The following is a 23,057-nucleotide window of genomic DNA, read 5'->3' as shown; positions in this document are numbered from 1 at the left end:
TTCAAAATCCAACCCTTCTCTTCCCAGCTCATTTCCAGTATGTATTTGCAAAGGCCATGTCATTTTTGAAGGTAAGAAAAAAAGTCACACATTTATTTTAATGAGACAAAAGTTAATTAAATATTTGCATTCTAGTTATTAGGATTTCAGTTTTGCAGGTTAATGGTGAGCCTCTTTAAAGAATTCTCCTTTGTGATCTCTCTACACCAAGATAGGTTGAATGACACCTGAAGCATTTCCATATTCTTAATTGTCTGGAAAGAAGTGTTTCAAACAAGTTAAATCCTTCACCAAAGAAACACAAAACATAAAACATGAGATAGGCATCTACCAAAACATTTATATATCCATCTCAGTCATTCGGGATGCAAGGATGTAAATAGTAAGCTAAAGGAATTAAACTGTGAACTCAAGAAAGACAGAAAACACCCTTTCCAAATAATGAATTATTTTCTAACCTTGCAGACACCTCATTTTTTACATCTTAATGTTAATTGCAGGGTAGTTTTGGCTGAGTAGTAGTTGTAAGAGTAACAGTAGTTAGTACTTATTAAGCTCTTATTATACAACATGCACTGCACTGAATCATTTACATAAATTATTTCATGGAATGCTCACAACCCTATGAGGTGAATGCCATCATGTTCCTATTTTTATGAGTGATGGAATGGAGACTCAGAAAAATAAAATGAACTACCCAAGGTCTTGGAACTAGTACAACAGAGTGGTTGAGGTTCTTTGTGAATCCAGGCATCTGATGCCAGAACCCAAATCACATCGTTTTTCTATCCCAATCCGTCTAGGCAGGGAGAGTCCTTGCCAATATTTCAATACGCCAGCATGAGAGTGTGCGTCTCACGGAGTGAGGAACCCGTTTCCGTCTTGTTCACTGTGAGTCATTCCAGGGTCAGGCAATGAGTCTGACATCTACATAGTGGGCACTCAATAGATAAATCAAACAGCTAGCTGAATCGAATCATCAAATGTGCTTTCGAGGTACCCAAATATGACAACAGGTTTAGGCTTGCAAATACTCACAACTCTGGTGGGTCTCTCCTACATTTTGTGCTTAAGAAAACCTTGCAGTTTAGCACAAATCCATCCTACGGTTTGTGATTGAGACAAACCTGCTCTGTGATCCATCCTTTTCTCTAGACTCTGATGAAATCTAGTGTCAATCAAAATGCAAAAGAGATCCAATAAAATGGTGCCAATTGAATCACACTGATTTAATTAAAAATACTTTGAGTGTTTACTGTGTCACAGGGCCAGGGAGACCAGACCCTGCCCTGAAACAGCTTCTAATCTTAAGGGGAGTGAATAAGACAAGTACACAAGTTACTCTAAAAAAAAAAAAAAGAAAGAAAAACAAAAGGTACATGTCAAAAGGGAGGAATAAAGAGATAGGTGGATCTTTGGGAGGGAGGAATGAGAGTTGCTAACTTGTGTTGGCTCTATCAGCACTATCTAATGCAACTTCCTGCAATGAGACAGAAATATTCTGTCTGCACCGCCTAGCATGGTAGCTCCTGAGCGGCTACTGAGCAAGTGACATGTAGCTGGTGGGAATGAGACATGGAGGTTTTACATTTTATTTCAATTGACTGGAATTACATTTAAATAGCCAGATGTAACCAGTGGCTACCACACTAGGCAGCACAGCCCTAGATCTCCAAACTTAGTTTTCATGAATCTGGAGATTGTTTTAAGGGAATGCACATTGTCATGCCTCATGGAGATTTTGATTTATTAAGTCTGGGATGGGGTCTGGGAATATCTGTGTATTTTTAAAAGCACCAGAGTCCCATCATGCAGACCACATTTAAAAAGACTCCAGCCTTAGTCTGGCTCTGACCTACCACCACTCACAGGCTCAGAGGATCCAGCAGGCGTGTCAGCAAAGACACAGGTAGCCATGGCTTTGCTCTAAGCCACACTGTTTCATTCTTCCAGTCACTCTTCAGAGTGTTCTCAGAGGTGACTCAAACTCTTTATGTCCAAGGTTATGTTTTATTCATCCTGGTAGGTACTGCACTTAACACAGTGACTAGCCTGCAAGTGTTCAATGAAACAACCAGAGCACGTCACAAAGTATATTTAGACCTTTCTTCATTTATTGCACTTTTCTTGCTATACTTGAGAGAACAAAGGCTGTCTGAAACAGGTGTATGGACTCTTATAAAGTTCACGTAATTTGAATCCAGAAGGAAATACATAAGAATTCTTTTACCTAAACTCTTAGGATAGAAGCAAGCAAAGGTTTCTATCAGAATAGAGCTCCTCTTTTCAAGCATCAGAGTACAACCATTGCTCTCCTTATTTACTGTATTCGAATATAGTAACTGAAGAGCAATTTACATAGAAAATAACTTCAAAAAAAATGTTTAGCCCTGTATGAAATGTCATGACTCCCACCATATTCCCTAAAGAAAAGGCTGAATGAAACTTTTTAGAAATTAAGAGCTTTTGATGGCAAATTTGCTACACAGGGCCTAGTAGAAATGCTAGCCCTAGAGGGGGTACTCAAAAATGACTGTTGAATGAACAAATACGCCTTTTTAGGTGATACCTATTTGTTTTGTACTTTAGGCACTTTAGTTACTTCCTATTAAAAATATGTGTCATTTCTAGATCACATTCTTAGACAACATAATTACAGAAGATATGAAGTAAAAGTAATTCTAAAAACTAGCAGGGTGAATTAATATTATTGTGAGAAAGGTAGAGATGGTTTTTGAGAACTCAGGAAATTATTTCTAGATTTTTCCAACAACAACAACAACAAAAAAACGAGAATGGGAAAACAGGATCCCTGAGAAGGCAGCTCTTTAGAATATGAGAATGAGCATAGGCTTTGGAGTCAACAGATCTGAGATTAAAATCTAGCTCCACACGATACTTTTCTAGTCTCCACATCTTCCTTTGAGAGTAGTGTCAGCATCCTTTCCTCATGTGGTTGTTAAAAAGATGAAATGAGTTAATATGTACAAAATGCCTACATCATTTACCATGAGTCCATCCCATGATCTGGGTCAAAGTGCTTGTTAGTTACGGATTGTGGATTTAAAAAAAGAGATGTTGAAGTCCCAGTCCCAAGGACCACAGAATGTGGCCCTTTTTTGGAAATAGGTTCATTGCAGATACAATTCGTTTAGATGAGGAGTACACTATTGGAGTAGGCTATAGGCTAGGCCCCTAATCCAATATGACTGGTGTCCTTTAGAGAAGAGGGAAAATGATGTGAAGACAGGGACACACAGCAAAAACACCATGTGACAATGAAGGCAGAGATTGGAGTTCCACAGCTGTAAACCAAGGAATGCCAAAGTTTGCCAGCAAAGCCCCAGAAGCTAAGAGGCAAGGACTTACTCTCTTACAGGTTTCAGAGGGAGCATGGCCCTGTTGACACCCTGATGCTTTCATCTTGGACTTCTAGCTCACAGAACTGTGAAATAATAAATTTCTATTGTTTTAAGCTACCCAGTTTGTGGTGCATTACCATGGCAGCCCTAGTAAACCAAATAAGTGTAAGATTTTAAAGTACTTAACATTGGGCTGAGCACAGTGGCTCACACCTGTAATCCCAGTGCTTTGGGAAGCTGAGGCAGAAGGACTGCTTGAGCCCAGAAGTTCAAGACTAGCCTACCAACATAGTGAGATCCCATCCCTACAAAAAATATAAAAATTAGCCAGGCGTGGTGGCATGTGCATGTAGTCCTAGCTACTTAGGAGGCCGAAGCAGGAAGGTTGCCAGGAGTTCAAGGCTGCAAGGGAGCTGTGATCACACCACTGCACTCCAGCCTGGGTGAAAGAGTGGGACTCTTGTCTCAAAAAAAAAAAAAAAAAAAAAAAGTAAAGTAGTTAATTGATGTGTGTATTAACTACCATCTAAATTATTTTTATATGAATGCTTATTTTATCAAATAGTTAGGGTCCTGACTTTCCTCACTCTACTTCTCCCTGTTGTACTCTTACTACATATAATTGATTATGAAAAGAGTTTGCTTTCTACTGTTGCCTCTATATCCTACAGATAAGGAACAGGCACCTCTGTCTCCCTAACTTTAAAAGCTGTGGTAAGCTCCATGATCTTTGTAACTTCTTCTAGGACCCAGCAGGCTAGACTTCTTATTATTCATGAACTACCTTAGCTCTGTGCCAAAATCATTTTCCTCCCATGTTCTGAAAGTCACATACCAGATACAGTTTGAAGAATCTTGCACCTTTAGTCTTTCACAGCCCTTTTAAACCCAAGATTCTATCAAAGGCAAAGAAAGTAGGATGAGGGAAAAAATTTTTTTCTGTTTAAATCACTTGTAAGATCAAGAAAGTTTTGTTTTTCTTTTTAAGAAATGGACTGTTTGCATAGCTGGAATCATAAAAGTGGCAATTTAACATAATTGAATTGAGAAACTGACAGAAGGCCCGGCACAGAACAAAACATCAACCAACAACTGGGCTGTTTTTATTGTTCCTTTTTAGTACCAGCAAGTGAAGTTATTAAAAACTACCATGAAATAGATTAATTTTAGTCTTTTACAGATTATTTTAATTCTCTTCCTGTAATATGTCTATATGAAATAATTGCTTTGTAATTAGCTGCATGACTAAATGTTAAATGCTAAATCTTTACTTTGGCAGGCTTAATATGCCTGGAAGGCCCAGTTGCACGACTTCTGTTTAAGTATTTCACGGTACAACACTGGGTATCCTCACTTCAGACAGATTTCACCATGCCCTGTTAATCAATGTTGCATAAGGAACTGGTTGCTACAGTGGTTCCGGATTGTACATTCAACACTACACATATACCAGTGGAAAAAATAGACCCGTCACTGTGGGTACTGAAAGTGCCAATATGTAGGCGGCTAATACCGAGCCATAGATTTTTGGATGCTGATCAAGTCAAGCAATTCCATTAGACTATATCAGATTTGCTTTTGCTCCCAGACTGAATTAAAGTTTAGTTTGTAATGGAGAGGATAATTCTCCTCATCAAGGAAATGGCTAACATTTTCACATTCATTTCAGAACATTTATTGCATTTTTCTCTGCTCATCTAGAGTTCTGTACTGTCTTTTGTTATATTTTTTAAACCAGTAGTAATCTGTACTAATTATCTGACATTTTAACAATATTTTTATTAAGCAAAAAAAAACGAATATCCAATGTCCTTAAGATGGGAGCCTTTAGCTCTGATCTAGTGATATTTCTCTAAAGAGCCTGACTGCTTAGGATTTGCTAATTAGAAGACGAAGTGCTGTTTAAACTTTAGACTGAGAAAATGTCAAGAACATATCCCTTCCACATGAAAATGTTCCTTTAAAATTTGAAGACAGATATACAGAAGTGTGCATACATTTAACATAAAAGTTCCTGCTAGTCAAGGTTAAAGACAGCAGTGCTTGGGTGAATGACACAGTACTTGTCCTTTGACTTAATAGAACCCAACCACATTGAATGCCATCTTTTTTTAAAGAAGCAAAGTGAAGCCATCTGTCCCTGAACTCTTAAAATAAACTTTGTTTCAAATTCCTTTTCTAAACTATTTTTTATGACTATTTCTAATAAAGACTTAAAGAACTAGACATTTTTAATCACTGCAAGAAAATGAAGTAGAGGTGTGCCTGCTTGTTGAAACCTTCCCTCTGAAGGCTTGGGGGCCACAGTGGGTCTCTAAGTAAGTGGCCAAAGACAGGGGTGGGGAACAGAATACAAAACAGAAACTGTGGAAGGTGCTTTACCTACATTCTTACAACACTGGGACAGAACATCAGTTTTCCAGCTTATAGATGGCAGGTGGTGGGGCTTCAGTCTCCACAATCAGGTAGGCCAATTCCTGTAATAAATCTCTCTATCATATCTTATCTATCCTATCAATCAATCAATCAATCACCCATCCTATTCATTCTCTTTCTCTGGCGAATCATGACTAATTCAAGTAATGTCACAATTCCCACAGCTATAGGTGAACCCGCTGAGGTTAAAGCCAAGTTCGTTGCGCAGGACCTTTCTGTGATACCACCTGCCTTAATTGTCTTATTGGACCCCAAGAGTACATTGCGGCCTTCTTTTAGACACGTAGAAGAAAACTAACTTGTAGAGTGAAACCTTGGTTAACGAGAGCATTAGGATCAGGGAATTTGCAAATTTAATTTTCTGTTTGACTGAAGGTTTCCTAGAAAGCTTTTGTAGTTTCAAATTGTAATACCTATATTTTTGCCTTTAATACGGGTGGTTATATATTTTTTATTAAGACATAGTTTTCTTCAAGGCCCTAATAATGAACTCATATTGGAATATTTTTTTCTTAATCAAAAGCCCTGGTTAAATTATTTTCTTCCAGTCTTCCCTTTTCTTCTAAAAGTAGACTGAGGGTGGAGAGGATCTAGTTAATTAGGATTTCTGTTAATCAGGTTTTTTAATTGTTTGGTAAATTAAAATCAGGTGAAAGTTATGTCCCTGAATTTGAAAGAGTTTCTTATTATAGCTTTTCCTTGATGCCAGTGTCTTCCCCTATCTTAGTATGCATTTGCAACTAACGGTCCGATACTCAAAGTACTCAGATCATTGATGACCTGGACACTGTAAATCCACCAGTGCACATTAGTGGATGGTCCTTAATTACACAGCTTAGGCCTGTGTAATCATATGGTGCAAAGGAACAGCTGAGAACATTAAAATGCATTATAAATAATAGTGCATTCTACAATCTCTCTTCAACTAATATGTTTATTATTAAAAGTAAAAAGAAAAATTTTACTTGAATATCCACATTGTCCTTCATAACCATTAAAATATAAAAGAATCCAATGCTATTATAAGATCATCTTTATTGGTTTACCTCCTAGTTTTCTAATAGAAATTGTAGTTGGATTTTGAACTTTCAATATAGAAATGTTTTAAATGAAGCAAAATTAAAGTTGTCTCTTAGAAAGACTAAGGAAAGGTTATTTCTTAATAAAATAAATTTTAGAGTAAATTGCAGTGCAATCTTATATGTCTAGGATGAACACGTACCTTAAAATTTTCTGTAGAATTTTTTATTTAAGGGGACATAATTTAAACTATAGAACATTCAAATGGTTATAATAGTGAGGAAATATATTTTAATGGTGGTTTATTATTACTTCAAATTACATTTAATTGAGGATAATGAAGACATAATTTGAAAACAAGACCAGAAAATGAGAATTATTTTATTGGAGAATTAAGCCACATTAAGTAGTATGCTTCACCAACTTAGCATAAAATGTGAGCAAGTAGTTATTTTATTTTCACTTCAGGGTTTTCAAGTCTCAAAAATCCAACTAGTACCTATGCTGGCACTCACCAAAAGATTCTGGGTACACAAATATTACCATCAACATGTGGCTAGTAAGTAGTTTTTGTGCCATCCCAAATGCCCACAGGAGTGATAGAAATGAATTAAAATAGTTTATTGAGCTACTATTCTGTATAAGGCACAGAGGGCAGTGGCAGGGGAGGTGGGGAAAGCTGTGGAGCATCCCAGATGGAGGGGGAGTTGTACACAAAGCGGTGGTATTCTGAGCCAGTTGTGAGCATTTCTTTCCAAATCTGAGTTCAGAGACATCACACTGGTAGCTTAAAATTGGTCATAAAAAGGAGGGCTTACCTTTTTGGAGAGCCAGTTGTTAAACATTTACAGGCATGCCACTAGTGTAAAGGTGCCAAGGCAGCAGACACCAATAGGGGACAAAATAGGAACGCTTTCATTTTGAATGGGATTTTGGCTATGCCACAGTAGCAACAGAAATCTAGACAGGAAGGTAGGATGGTTCCTAGATATGGAGGGCCTTTATGCTTCACTAAGGAGTTTTCTCTGATTTCTCATCCTTGTCAGAGACTTAGAAGAAAACAGATGGTACATTAAAGAGGGAATGAATAAAGACAGGTTTTAAAAAGGGAACATTTATAAGATGTCTTACGCCATTCCTGTCACTACAATAAAATACTTGAGACTGGGTAATTTATAAAGAATACAAATTTATTTTCTCACAGTTCTGGAGGCTGGGAAGTCCAAAATCAATGTACCAGGAGATGTGGTGTCTGGTGAGGCCTGCTCTCTACTTTGAAGATGCTGCCTTCTTTCTGTGTCTTCACATGGCAGAAGGGGGCAAAGACAAAACTGAAGCCGTGTCCTCACATGCTCACATGGCAGAGGAGATGGAAGGACAAAAGGAGACTAAAGAACTCCCTTCAATCTCTTTTATAAGAGCATTAGTCCACTCATGAGGGCAGAGCCCTCATTACTTCATCACTTCCCAAAAGGCCCCACCTCTTAATACCATCACGTTGGGGTTTAAGTTCCAATACACAAATTTTAGAGGGATGCATACATTCAAACAATAGCAGAAGGGATGGGCAAGGTTAAAGTCAACTCAAAAAGGATGGGCAAGCAACCCTGAGCTACCACAGGATGCAGAACCCAACAAGAAGCAAGGGACCCATTTATGGGTACAGTCCATATACATCTGATTCCTGGGGTACAAAGCAAAGTGGAAAGGGGTACCGGGTGGAACTGGAGGGACATCAAGAATATCCAGCACAATACTATAGCCAGGGGGGACCATTTAATGCCTCTTTACAGGGGAACCATGGGATCCCTTCTATAATTCTGAAAGATGAGTCCACCAGCTGTATGTTAGACTGGAGAGGAGGCACACTACATAGGGGGAAACTGGTTAAGAAGTACTTTCAATAAGCTAAAGGAGAGGTGATAAGGGCTGGAACTGGGGTGGTGTTCACAGGAACAAAGAAGCAGCGCCATATGTAAAAGACACTAGGGAACTATAACTAGAGAGGCATCTATTGGATACTGCAGTTGACTAGATGTGCAGACAGGGGAGGGAAGAGTTAAAAATAATTTCAAGATTGAGCCTGAGTGATGTGATAACAGCAGTTCTCAAAACAAGATAAGGGCCAGCAATGACAGGAGCTCATTTTGGGAGTGGGGTGAGTTTCCATTTGAATGATTAGAAGAGGGTGGGAAAAGACAGGTTGGAGTACTTCTCCTCCTGGTTCCCTCCCTGCTGAGTTAATAGGCAGGGGTTTCATTCCTCTACAAAAGGAACATTCTCTCTCCTCTTGTACAGCCACAGTTCACTCTGCATCCCGGAAACCACTTCTTCCTCTTGCTGCTTCAGTGATGTTGTGATTTTCAGGGTGAAAATATGCAGCAGGCATTTGGAAACATAGAACCGGAGTTTGGAAGTGACGCTATGGTTGGAGACAAATTTGGGAGTTTTTCTCATAATCTAGTAAGTAGAAGACTTAAGATCTCAAGAGACACAGAGAGAAACGCAGGTTAGGAATAAAAGGGTGCAGGGGAGTCCAAGATTTACTGCCATAAAGGATAACTCAGCATCTTGCTGAAAAATAAGCAACTCTACCCCCACTATCTTTTTCTCATAAGTATTTGGTAATAGTGTCTAAATTTACTTATAAGTCAATACAAAGATGGAACTAAAACAAATTGTTACAAGGGCAAAATGCTAACTCAATGTTGAAATGGTCTAATATTACCACCCATAATTAAGATCAGGCAGAAAAGTACATCTCTCCACTGAGGACAAATCAATAACAACTAAGTGTTATGGTCATTACAGCCCCAATGAAATTGCCATCTAAAGCTTGTGGAGGATCTTGTCTACTCACCATCAGTCACCTTTGTTCATGCAAACAGCAGCCAGATGTGGCTAAGTGCATTTGACACACACCAGCAATCACCTCTGTTCATGTGAACAGCAGCCAGATATGGCTGAGTGCATTTTACACAATGAGTTCATGAATGAGAATGATAGTGCACGCATGAAGCGTTTGCATGCCAAGCAAGAGAAATGTTTCAGCTATCACCAAACTACTACAAAAAATCTACATCTGTGGGCAACACAGGTGATGTGTTGTCAATTAGCAAGTGTCTTAATCAGAGGTTCACTACAATGAAAGGAAAATGTAGAATTGGGAAGAAAAAGGCAATAAAGAGCAGAAAATAAAACAAGGTAAGCTAATTTACTAGACACTATGTGCCATGTTCACATGCATTATATCTTCCCATTCTCACAAACTTGTGGTGCTACATCTTTCTTTCTTTTTTTTTTTTTTACAACCAAGATTCAGAGAAGTTAATCAACATGCTCAAAGCCACACAGAAATGGAGAAGAAACTTTCTTCCTGGTGTGCCCGACGTGGCATATGCCAGTCCACACATGTAAGACACTGGCATGCCACCCAACCTGCCAAGACTCAATAGAATTGCTCACACAATTTCCCTCTCCACCAATTCAACCCTTCTGTTATGGTGACATATCTCTTTGGTATAGGACGCAGTCTCTTCCTTTGCTGAACTTTGTACAAGTTCTGCCTTCTCTGAACTCCAAGTGCACTTTGGAAGTAGGCAGAAAAGAAGGTCCCCTTTTATTCTATTCTAAGCCTCACTGGTCTTCTCCCTGTTGATCAAACATACCAAAGTCCTTCTCACCTCTGGGCTCTGGCTTACCAAGCTCTTCCCTCTCCATACCCTTTGCCTGGCTAACTCTCCCATGACCTTCAGATTTTGGCTTAAATAAACATCACTTCTTTAGGGAGGTCTTTTCTTCGAAGGCTTTATGTTACATTCTCCTGGCCTCATGTACTTCTTCACTGGACTTAACACAGCCATCATTTTACACTGACTTGTGTGATAATTGGATTATTGCTTTTACCTCACATCAGACAGCAAGTTCCACATGGGAAAGGAGCACACATCATCTGTTTTGCTCACCACTGTACTCCCAGCTCACAGAAGAAGATCTGCACACAAGTGGGGCTGTCGATATCCACCAAAGGACTGCAGTGAATGTCATGTTCTAAGAACTGTACCAAGTGCTTTCCCATACATTCTCATAGCAGCCCTATGGGTAGACATTATTTCTCCTTTCTACAGATGAGTTTGGGGGCAATAAATTGAGTCTTTTAACCAATACTGAGCACAGCTATTACGTGACAGAGTTGAGATTCAAACCCGTCTGGTCTGAGCTCCTGTTTTTCTGCTTTGTTGCAGAATTCCTACAGATGATCACTTAATTATTTTGATTTGCTTCTATTCACTCTATCTCCCGAATGAGTCTGGAAACTTGTCTGGACAGAAATAACACCATGTACATTTTCTTCAACCCTCGTATCACCTTTCTAATAGCACTTGATACTCGATATGCATTTGATGAATACTTTTTGATTAATAACACTTCCTTGGCAATAATATCACAAAAAGCACTCCCAAATGAGCTCAACTTTCTATAATAACCTCTCTAAAGCAGTAACATAGTAATATCTCTGAGTATAATACAGGTTTATGAACTACTCATTTTCTACCAAAATACAGATGAAATAACTTTGTAAAAATTACTTTAAAGAAGCAATATGGCAAAATGAAATAGACATATGATATGGAAATTCCTTTCCTCTTTCAATGACTGAATATTTGCTAAGTACATTTTCCACATGCCAAATGCTTTCATAGGTGTCAGGGACCTAAGACTCAGTCACAGTCTTTTCCCTTAAGGAGCTGCTTGGTGGTGGTGGTATTACAGGATGTAAATAAAGATAACACATGCTAGACTTGAGTGAGGACAAGGAGATGTGGGGAAATCAAGGACAGTGTGACTAACTCGGTCTGCAGGAAAACCAGAGTTAAGAGTATTGTTCCTACACATACTTCTTACTAGCTGTAAGATACTGGGAAGATCCTTGTCTCGGGTGTTTTTTTCCCACATCTTTAAAATGGGGTAACACATAACTCCCAGAGCTGGTATGTGTTCCTCTCAGCACACTTAGAAAACTCTATTTATTGGCTTGCAAGGGTAGCCAGGTGACCAGCTATGCGGTACTGGCTTTCCCCCAGAGCTAAGAGTATGGATATCTACAATTACCTGTAAATGTGGTCACAGCAATTGGGAAGCACTGATGATGAGGATTAAACAAGACAATGAATATGAAGTTCTCTACAAATAATTACTATTTCCATCTCACAAAGAATTCAAAGAAAATCAAGTTAATGGTATCCTCAACTCTTCCCTTCATGTGCAAGTGAAAATCAGCTAGCTGAAACATGGGAGGTACTAGGGAGGCCAACTCATAGCAACCGGCCTCTGTGGGTTCACCAGGGATCTCCCTAAGGGTCACACCTGATTTGGCTTGCCTGGTGACTGTCTCTCTTTTTTTTTCTTTCTTTTCTTTTTTTTTAAGAGACAACGTCTTGCTTTGTCACTCCGGCTAGAGCGCAGTGGTGTGATCAGGAATCACTGCAGCCTGGACCTCCTGGGTTCAGGTGATCCTCCCGCCTCAGCCTCCCAAGTAACTGGGACTACAGGTGTGCACCACCATGCCCAGCATGCCTGGTGACTTTCTCTTGCTTCCAGAAAGATTTGTGGCTAAATTGCACTGTTCTAATCTGGTCCTAACCAGGAGCCTTGTGGTTTGGTCAAGTACAAGGTAACGTTTTATAATGACGATGATACTAAGAATTAACAATAACAATGGTAGCTGCATTGTCTATGGACCATTTACAAGACGCTCAGCATTGTTCTCAGAGTTTTACATGGCCCAACAACCTTAATATCACAATGGATGCAGAGAGATGAAGCTTTTGGGTTTGTTACAATGTCTTAAATTCAGCTCTTCTTGGTGGAATGATAACTCTGAATCTAACCCATTCTCTTTATTTGGAAAATGTGATTCCATGAATTACCATTTAGGGGCATTATAATATTTTCAGACAGAAAAGAGAGAGTGGGATACAGAAGAGGATCTAGAAACAAACAAAAAAAGGCTCTAATGTATTCACCTGTTTGCCAGTTCTTTCAAGGCACATCAGCAGAATCCAGATTTCTCATGTCTGGACAAATATAAAGCAATCTAGGGGTCTACCACAAAAGGTGACAGCCATGTGAACTACTGACTTCATAAAATATCTAGTCTGAGTCTTCTTGTCCCTTAAAATCTCTCCGCTTGCCTCAGAATTAGCATCCTCAGAATGCAGACCTTGTAGCAGCAGAAATATCAGATGTGAACATAAATACTTCTACTCATTGCTACTGTATGCTAAGTATGTACCTTGGAACAGGAACTGTTCTAAGGACTTTATATGCATGTTCTCACTGAATGATTCCAACGATTCTAAAAGGCAGGCTCTATTATTATCCCATTTTGCAGATGTAGATACTGAGGTTCCATGAAATCACTCTAGATCACAGAGCTGAGAAGCAGTTCTGAAACTAATTCTTCCCAAATCTAGGACATGTCTTGTTACCCACTCCTTCCCCTGCCTTAGGCTGCACGTCCTGTAACACGATGGCAGTGACTGACACACTGCTCTGATGCTTCACTTGCCTGTCAGAAGGACACCTTAAAGCAAAACAATCTTTAGAAGCGAATCTCAAGTAGTAGTTTTTAATACTGCTAGCAGTTTGAAGCTCATAAAAATCATTTAGTACTCTTCGTGGCTGGGCGTGGTGGCTCACGCCTGTAATCCTGGCACTTTGGGAGGCCAAGGCAGGTGGATATCTTGAGGTCATGAGTTTGAGAGTAGTCTGGCTAACATGGTGAAACCCTGTCTCTACTAAAAATACAAAAATTAGCTGGGCATGGTGACAGGCACCTGTGATCCCAGCTACTCAGGAGGCTGAGGCACAAGAATTGCTTGAACCCCGGAGACAGAGGCTGCAGTGAGCCAAGATCGCGCCACTGCACTCCAGCCTGGGCGACAGAAACAAGGCTCCATCTTAAAGAAAAAAAAAAAATCATTCAATACTATTCATTAGATTCAGCAATCTACTTATTTCTGCAAATATCGGCAGCAATTTTTTCAAAATTAATCACTTTACCTGTCTTTTCCCTGTGTAACAAAAGATGCTTTTCAATTTTTAGACACCTTCTAAATTTAGACAATGATGATATAACTTAATAGGCAGTGAGATGGTAATGGTTAGGAGAATGCAATCTGTATGCATTCTCATCCATTTAAAATGATTAAAGAGGGTTTATAAATATGTTGTTAATAATAATTTTAAAAGATAATTCAATGATTGGTTAAATAAAAATACCAAACTAGATTTCAAAATTAAAAGTAGTAAAAAAAAAAAAAAGGTGAATTATTTTACATAGACTTTAATATGGAATCATGTAATTTTTTGAGTGGAATGGGCTGAGAGCTAACGTAGTCCAGTCCTCTTGTTTTATCGCTGCAATTAAGGAGGAAGAAACATAGCCAAGCACTTTAACAGTATAGGTGTCGAGTCAGAAAGACCCAAGTTCAACCCCTGCTTCTCCACTGACCAGCTCTTCCCCTATCATTCACAAGTCACAGAGGCAGTTCTTGAAAATGCCCTGCCTGGGAAGCAGGAATGCCATAAACTGAGAATTCAAATAAAGGACTCTCCTCTAAAACAGATGTGTATCCATTCATTCATTCATCCACTTGACAAATATTTATTACATACACACTAGTTGTTTGACCTTGGGCAAGTTACATAGTTGCAGTCTGCCTTGGTTTCCTGAGCTATAGGGTGTCTACATCACAGAGTTGTTGCAAGGATTAAAGGAGTTAATGCACATAAGGTGTTGGTGGTGGGTCCCAACACGTTGGAAAGGCACAGTGTAGGATATCATTATTCTACTGCTACTACTATATGCTACATTAGGAAAAATGGTGGTCACTAAAGCATCTCATTTGCATAGAACTAATCTCTCGCTCCAGAGATCAATCCTGGTAGTGAAGCCATTTGGGAACTTGTTCACCGGGACTCCAATTTGACAGTGTGAATGAATGCATGAAGAGAAAAATATCCCACCAGCATTTGCCCACATATTTTGTGTTTTGCCTTCAGATGGCTTTGAAGTGACCTACGTTTTTCACATGGCCTTCCCGTGAGAAAGGATGTTTGTGAGTATGTGAGGAAGCTGGCTATGTCCCTGTAGAACACAGCAAAGCTAACTGGTCCTTTGGGTGTTAGGCCTTACATGTAGTCCTCATTGCACAGAACCACAATCAGTTGGAATAACAACCTGGAGAAAGCCAGTCATTGCTACTGCACTGTCCTTATGGTTCTCTGATGGTCCGAAGAGTTCACGTAGATTCCACATGTGTCCTGGAAACGCTCAGGATATGGCTGAAGTCCTACCTAACTCTCACTCCTGATCCTGGAAACCACAGAGAATGAAAAGAACCTTGAGTAGTCATGTGGCTTCTCAGTCTTACTTCTCATAGGAAACCTTACACTCATCAACCCAGAGAAACCAGAAATAAGACCTTGAGGGAACGTTCTCTCCAAAACTCGTTCTGATGTGCAAGTCTTACTAAACAAACAAGAAACAAACATAAACTTGTACGAAATCTGTCTTCCCTGCTCTATATGTGTGATATGTGTGCATATCTGTATACACTGGTCATTATTCTCTGAAAGTTAAAATGTTCCTATCAAAGAAAAAACAAAAATCAACAAAAAATCATAAAAAAAAGTTCATTCGTCCCACATGTTCTGGGTTGTCCCATTTTCTATCTTGTTTTCTAACTCTAGCTGCACTCTCCTATGAATCTTCCTTCCCAGATTGTCACAAGTATTTTTTAAGTGGCTACGGTCAGCTTAAGATAAGCCATTAGGGAGGGGGTGTGATTAATCCTTAGGTGGAGGGGAAACCCAGTTGAAGTTTCCCTGCATGATACTTTTTAACTGATGCATCGCAGGTCCTTGCTTTTTTTGGTAACCCAAGAGCTAGCATGCTGAGTCACCGTCATCTTGTTACCGGTTAGGACTCCACAGTTCAGGAAGCAGCTACCATCTGAGTGGAAGACACTAGGTCTGAGAGAGGCAGGAGTCTCGTGTCTTATCCCACCTCCAGTCTTCCCCTAGATGCGTGACCCCAGACAAATTCAACTTGTGCTAGGAAGAGGAGCCTCACAAGACCTCTTCTTTTATAGATGAACTTCGTTGACTGACTTGTCCACAGTCACAATGAACCTTTCCATGACTCTGATCTCTCAGTTATTGGGGAAAAGGAGAAAGAACAATCACATGTGGTATCTCAGGATGTTACAGGTCAAATGAGATACATATTTAAGGATCTGGCAAAGTTTAAAGCTCTAAAATATGAGGCAGTGACAGCTTTGTCAACTCAGCTGCATCTTCTCTTCATGCAGCATGTGCTGTCCTATGTTTATTGCTATCGACTTTCTGTTTCCAGCCTCCTCTCCTGTTTACTCAAGACACACTGAATTCTGACCAAGTCCTACAAGGAATTAACTCCATCTTCAGTTTAAAGTTCTCGACAAACTTAAGGAGTCCACCCTCTCTCAAGCAACCATCCAACCCACTTATGTTCAACGAGGCTAGATCGAAAATCGTCTCCCGCTGAGCACTTGTGTGGCAGGTAAAAGCCCGTTCTGTGAATTAACCAGTATGTTTCATAAAGCCTCTGCTGGCAGCCGACATCTGAATTAAGGCTGCTGCTTTTGTACTTCTGTAGCCTGCACTCTCACCATCATAGCACACTATGCTGCACTTGTCAGTCTCCTTTCTGTAACCCCGACCAGACTGAAGCTCACTGAGGGCAGAGGCAGGATCCTTGGCACTGCTGACATTTGGACCAGATAATTCTTCATTGTGGGGCTGTCCTGTGCTGTGCATTTTGTTGAGCAGCATCCCTGGCTTCTACCCATTAGATGCCAGTATACCACCTTCATTTCTACCCTCACTTGTGACAGCAGCTGACAAAAAAAGGTCTCCAAATATTGCCAGATGTCCCCTCAGAGTCAAAAATCACCCTTGGTTGAAATCCTCTGTGCAGAATGCCTTTTTCATGCAGAGCACTCAAGAAATACTTGTAGGAGAATGCATAGGTTAATGGAAACAAAATGCTCCAATGTACAAGCTGCAGAAAAAAATCAAGCTAACTTATTTTAGTTTTATTGCTTTCTGTAATGCCTGGCATACAGCAGGTGCTCAACATATACTTGTGGGGTGAACAAATGTTTAATGATTGTAAATGGCTTCCTGTACCCCTGGTAAAATTTTTCCCCTCAGGTGGGCCCAGGTGAGGTGGTGAGCAACTGTCAATGCTAGGGAGAGAAAAACAAAATCTCTTAGCTATGGAATTAGGGACCAGAAACATCACCTTGCAGAAAGGTAGGGGCTGTGCCCAGACCATTAGCTCTCCATATAATTCTAGCTCTTGGGACAGAAATCAAATTATTTGCACTGGTAATATTTAAATCATCTACCAGTGTTCCTGGATCCTTTAATGCACAACTCTGATAGGGCCGTGAAGCACCAGGAGGATTGCAGGACATCCAGAAGGTCAGACATTGAGTCATTAGTGTCACTGCTGGGAATTGAGCCTGCGCCTTCCTGATTCTCTGTACAGTACTTGATTACACTGATTATTATGGATGCAAATTAAGACTTATCACTATTGTGAAATAACAATGCAGGTTAATGATATTCTTTATTGCCATGCTAACATTTTTTTTCTAGAGGGGAAAATTATAGGCATGAAACCAATTAAGCCACATTTCTTTCTTTTAAAGCTTTTTTAGTTTTTCTAAAGGATGATTCTTTCTGTGGCTCACTGCTTAACAGTGCAAACTCATTTTTTGTTTCCTAGGTCTTACTGAGATAGATGCTAATATTGGTACTGCCCACTGTGCCCCTACAAATTGAAAATGACTAGGCTAATACATTATCTCACAAAGGGCAGTCATAAATAGGAAAAGCAAATATTTTGAAATTAATATTCAATGGACATTCTCCTGAAGAGGTTAGGCATTGCTGGAAATGCCTCCCTTGAAAATCTTTGTTTCCAAGATTGCCCTTTCCTGGACACCACTGTAGGATGGCTCTCTTCCCTGGATTGAAATGGTGGCTCCAGAATACAATGGCAGACTAATTTATGTGTTCCCCAAACTTAAATAGTTTTCCTTTACTCCCAGGTCTACAAAATATCTGCCACAGAAACCTTTCACATAGAAGGATGTCATGTCATATATATATTGTTAATGTAACTATGGTAACCAAAAATGCCACCAGTGTGTCTGTTTCATACACAAATGAGGGGACAGCTGTGGAGTCCACATGTCTGCCAGTGGTATAATAGATGTGAGCTAGGACAGCCTGGGTTGGAAAATTACAACTCATTTATATTAATCAGAGCTTTCAAATAACACTCCAACCTCTGAGCAATAAAGAGTATAAATGGAAGGCAATAAGCCACTCTAAAAGCAGTTTTCACTCCACAGATTTTAAAACTAAGTGTCTTAAGCTGACACAGCAGCATCTTTAGGGAGTACTCTGAAGTCAGAGTGGACAGGACCTTGGGAATGTATTATTCCAAGTTCACCCTTAGCTTCTTCGCATCTCAGTTCATTAGATAAAATGGTTCCATATAAGTTAAATGTTTATGTTAATTGTGGTACTGGAGGTATGGCTTACATAAACCTTTTAGTTTATCTCGCTGATTATGGCAGTTAGTCCTTCCAGCCTTATTCTCCCAACTTGATTATGTTATACATGACAAAATTGAAGGTTGGCATGGAGTTAAGCAACTGATCCAAGATCATCCAGCTATGACTGGATAATAGCTTGCTAACCAATCAATCAAGTGATAAAATTGTTAATAACTCCCGACATTTGCCTAGAGCTTTGAAAACATTCAAAAAGTAAAAAATACAATAGTAGTAAAGCTTGCATATTGTTTCCTTTAAAAGACTGTAACATAAAATGGTATGTATTTTAATTATTGGATAATATGCTTAACAGTTCTACAGGGTGCCCATAAAGTCTGGAAACATTTATCATTTTATCATGGATTATAATGCAATGTCAATAAACCATTTATCATGCATTTATCTATATTTGAAAACTTGGGAGGCTACATTCTGTAATAGATGTATAAAGTAGGTGAATGCTAATATGCTAAAACAAGAAATTAAAAAGCAAACTTCACCTAAAAAGACTTGAGAACAAATGGATCCCTTGGTCACTAAAGTACTGAATTTTACAGATAGGGTTTAACTTTTATCTCTATTCTGTACTTTGAGCCAAAACAAGAGAATAAATGTTTTTCTGACTTCATCTATGTAAGTTCATCCTGAATTAAATATTAATCAAAGCTCTATTCATGAGTTAAAGATACTTTCATTGTTCCCAGAAACATGCGACTCTAAATGATCATATGATTCCAAAATGGAATTTGCTTTATCTCCAGAGTGGCTTAACCCAAAACAGATGTTCAGCATAATTTTTAAAAATTAAATACAATATTTGAATAACCTGACATTAGTGCTGAAATGAATCATTCAGAGAACTATTATTTTGTAACTTAAAAATAAATTTTAAGTAAGCATTATGCAAGTCTTGTAAAAATGGCATCTGCATCCTATAATTTACCATATTTTATTTATGACTTATGGCCTACTTATGGTGGTATAAAAAGCCCACCATTCTGATTATTTATCATCATTATTTATATTCCACTGGCTTGGGAAGTAGCAATATAACTCTGTAGAGACCGATTTTCTTTAGTACCTAGTATATTCCCGTGAGTGTCACTGCTTTAGAATATGTGGTAATGGCTCTAGCAGGTTAGGTCAAGAAGGTGGCCTTAGCACAGACTAACTAGTGAGAGATCAGTGGTTGAGTTTTTCCTTGCTTTCCCAGAATTTCAGACATTAACCAGAGCTAGCTGAGGTTATTTTTTTAGAACCACAGTCTGCAGTTGGATCTGGTCTTGAGATCTTTTATTTAGCAGAATGATCCCTAATAATTAAACACTTTATTACTTTTATTTACCAAGGAATGAGTTCTAATCTTTCCTTTCATTAGACTTGCAGAATAAAGATTACACAGGCAGGTTAACTGCCAAAGATAAGGTTTCACAAATGTGAGCGTCGTTTTTAAGTTACCAGGTTTCAAAAATACCTTGATAACTTTACAACAAAATGGTTTATAGTCTAGAAATGTCAAGTTTAAGTTACCTTTCAACTCTATCAGGAAGACAGAATCCCAGGCGTGAAGAGCTAAATTAAGAGTTTATTATGATGATTTGTTACTTTCTGACTTCTATATAGCTCTAAGACAGAAAATGCAAAGTTGGCTATAACATTTTCTTACTGAAAATGGATTCAATTCATTTTTCCCCTCCTGGGAAAATATCGCCTTATGTATAAAAGGCACTGAACCTGCAAAAATAACTTAAGGGAACATGTAAAATAGCAGACTAACATCTGTTGTCCACCCCTCCCCCCAAACACTGGGCCCTCCAAAACAATGTTGTCTTTTTATTCTGGTGGGGGGTGGGGGGTGTTGTATTTTAATGTCCCTTTCAGTGAATATATAGGATACAGGGGCAAATGCTGTTCCGTGAATAGGTTCTTTTTCCCTTCAACAGTGTTTGAGGTTGACAAAAGAAGAGACCACTTGGGTTGGTTAGTCGTAGGTATTAATAAAATCGCCTGCCTCACGTGCGGCCCACACTGCCTGCCTTTTGTTCAGCTGTCGCACAATGCCAAGAGGTGAACAGTGCAGTGTGGTCACTCAGCTAATGTTAGACACAGCAGAAAGGCCCTTGCTCCACAGTCTATTGCACGACTGCCTCCCCATTCACTGTTCTGTGACCTGAAAACCAATAGGGTAACTAGGGATGGGGCAGTTGCATCACCTCCAGTTCTACAAGTTTGGTGCCTTAAGAACGGAAATGACTTTGACCAGACAGTGGACATTCTCAGGAGATCTTCATGTCGGTCAACGACAACGATCTTCTACTATAATGAATAGCTCTGAAGATGAGTACCAAATTTGAGCAAGAGTCAAATTATTAAAAGAAAACTCGAAAAGTTGAGGGGTCAATTCAGAAATCACTTCAAGCCGCCGGAAGTGGGTTAAAGTTACTGTCTGCTTCACACAAACATTTTCCTAACTAGCACAGGATATCCAGCTTGAATACTGCACGAATATATACAGCCAGGTAAAGAGCAAGCAACACTTTGAGCTTTCAATACAATAGCACTTAAAGAATTTGTCTCTTGAATAAAGGTGTCAGCAAGCCATGGAATTTCCAAACAGAAAAACTCACACTGCGTCTTTATTCTATTTTCTTAAGGTCTATTGTTAACTGAAGACTCCTTGTCTTTTCAAATTCCTTCATGTGAATGGATGAGGCCAGACATCTGCCAGGATCCGCTCACATTTGCATGCAAATCAGAGACTTCGGGACACATATGGCCCTGGAGCCAATAACACTTTTACTCTAGATTTATACTGATTAAAGTGCCTTCCTGAACTTTCCACTCCTCCAGCCCTAGCTTTTAAAAATGAAATAATGAGCCTATTCCACTAATATTATTTAGACTGTCATGGCAAAACAACACAAAACATGTTGTCTTTTATCCTCCACGCAAAAGCCCAAGTCGGCAGTACCTGTTCCCTCAGCCAATTAGAATTCCACTTTTCCTTTACTAATTTAGGTTTGGGAATGAAAATACTTACGGTGGGATGGGATTTATACTCTTAGCCTTTGCCTGTGAGGTTCAAGTGCTTCACAACCATTTGTACCTCGGCCAGTCATTCCCTCACGGCCAGGCTCTGTTCTTGGCGTTGGGGCTACAGCGGTGAACACCGCAAGCAAGGTCCCTTCTCCTGGATCTGGCATCCGGGCCGCGTTTCCTGGTCCGCGTTTCCGCGCGGGCTCCCCTGGAACCGTCCCGGGACGAGCGGCCCTCCCGCTGCTGGACTTTTCCCCCCAACCCCAGCCTGCCAGGCAGGGACTCCCTGGGCGGGAGGCGGGCGCCGCGGGAGGCGGGGAAGTGCCGAGTCGGCGGCTGCCCACACCCCTCTCCACGCAGCACAAAGGGCACTCGCTGGCAAACTTTCCTCGCTTCTGACCCCGGCCGAGCCGGGAACTCAGCGCCGGCTCTGTTCCTGGCGGGGATGAGGCTTCCCTAACATTTTAGGCTCTCTGGCAAGCGTCCTTAGGGTGCCACTTCTTCTGGGCTCAAGGCTCACAGGCTGAGGTCTGTCCCTGCGTGGACCGCCGAGAGTTGGGTAGATTCTTCCCAAGGCTCTGACTTCAATACTTTCAATGCCTTGTCAATTATGCCTCTTGCCCCTTTCTCTTACCAAGGCCACCGCCAAGACACCCTTTTTCTTTTCTCTTCCCATAACCCGTCACTTTCCTTTCCCACCTCTTGGCCCTCTTTCCAACTCCCTGGGCCCCCTTTCCGCGCTGTTCTCCAGCCCCAGCTGCCTTCCCCAGTTCACATCCCGGCAGCCCTCCTCCCTCCCAGTCCCCGGGCACCACCCTCCCCTGGTCGGCCCCTGAAATCCATCGGGCTTGGCTCCAGTCACTGCCTTTTACCTATTTCTATCTGGCCTGCCTTCCCAACTAGCGCTCTCCCACACCTTTGTTTTTTGGTAAGGAGGACAGAGGGAAACGGGGCACTATATTCCCGTTTCCCGACTTCGTCATTTTCCCCAGCTCCATGAGCCGCGCCCCCTCGTCCCCCTTAGGCCCGCGATCTTACCCCGAGGTTCCCCACACCCTGCATAGTCTCCCACGCCACCAAGTTTGCCTCGACTTCCCCACGGTGCCTCCCACACCTCCCGCCGCGGCGCGGCCGGCCAGGGCACTTACCCCGAGGCCCAGCGGGTGGGGGTGTTGGAGTGCGCACGGACCTGGCACCCGCGGCAGCAGCAGCGGGAGGAGGAGAAAGACGAGGAGGAGGACCGGCTGAGCGGCGCCTCCTTCCCAGCCCGCAGCGCGCACTGGCTCCTCGGGGGACCCCCGGCAGAGCACCAAGACTGGAGACGAGGCGGCGACACAAGCAACAGCTGCTGCACGGGACTGGGCTCAATTGGCTCTTGGAGGCCAGGGCCGGGGGAGGCAGGATTGGGAAGGAGGGTCGGAGAAGTGGGGTGCAGAGGGCGGGGCAGCGAGCTGCCAGGTCCTGAGGAAGGCGCCCCAGGCGCCTAGGGATGCCGCCGCGCCGTGACCGCCGCCCGATCTGACGC

At 40.9% G+C, this 23,057-nt stretch overlaps 1 protein-coding gene across 2 annotated transcripts in view; it reads right to left on the bottom strand.

Annotated features, from left to right (window-relative positions):
- LRRN1 (leucine rich repeat neuronal 1) overlaps positions 1–23,047 on the bottom strand; it is a 47,689-nt gene extending 24,642 nt beyond the window's left edge. Inside the window, exon 1 of one of the 2 annotated variants that reach the window (XM_011937249.1) lies at positions 22,681–23,047. The gene's annotated coding sequence lies outside the window, so the exon portion shown is untranslated. Of the gene's footprint in view, positions 1–21,536; positions 21,930–22,680 lie in introns of those variants that run through there. The other variant, XM_011937250.1, reaches the window with a different exon arrangement.
- Between the last annotated feature and the right edge of the window lie 10 nt (positions 23,048–23,057).

This window comes from Colobus angolensis, unplaced genomic scaffold, assembly GCF_000951035.1.
Source record: "Colobus angolensis palliatus isolate OR3802 unplaced genomic scaffold, Cang.pa_1.0 Scaffold160, whole genome shotgun sequence".
NCBI classification, from domain to species: domain Eukaryota; kingdom Metazoa; phylum Chordata; class Mammalia; order Primates; family Cercopithecidae; genus Colobus; species Colobus angolensis.
The sequence above is the reverse complement of the archived record's forward strand: the minus strand, read 5'-3'. Positions and strand labels throughout refer to the sequence as shown.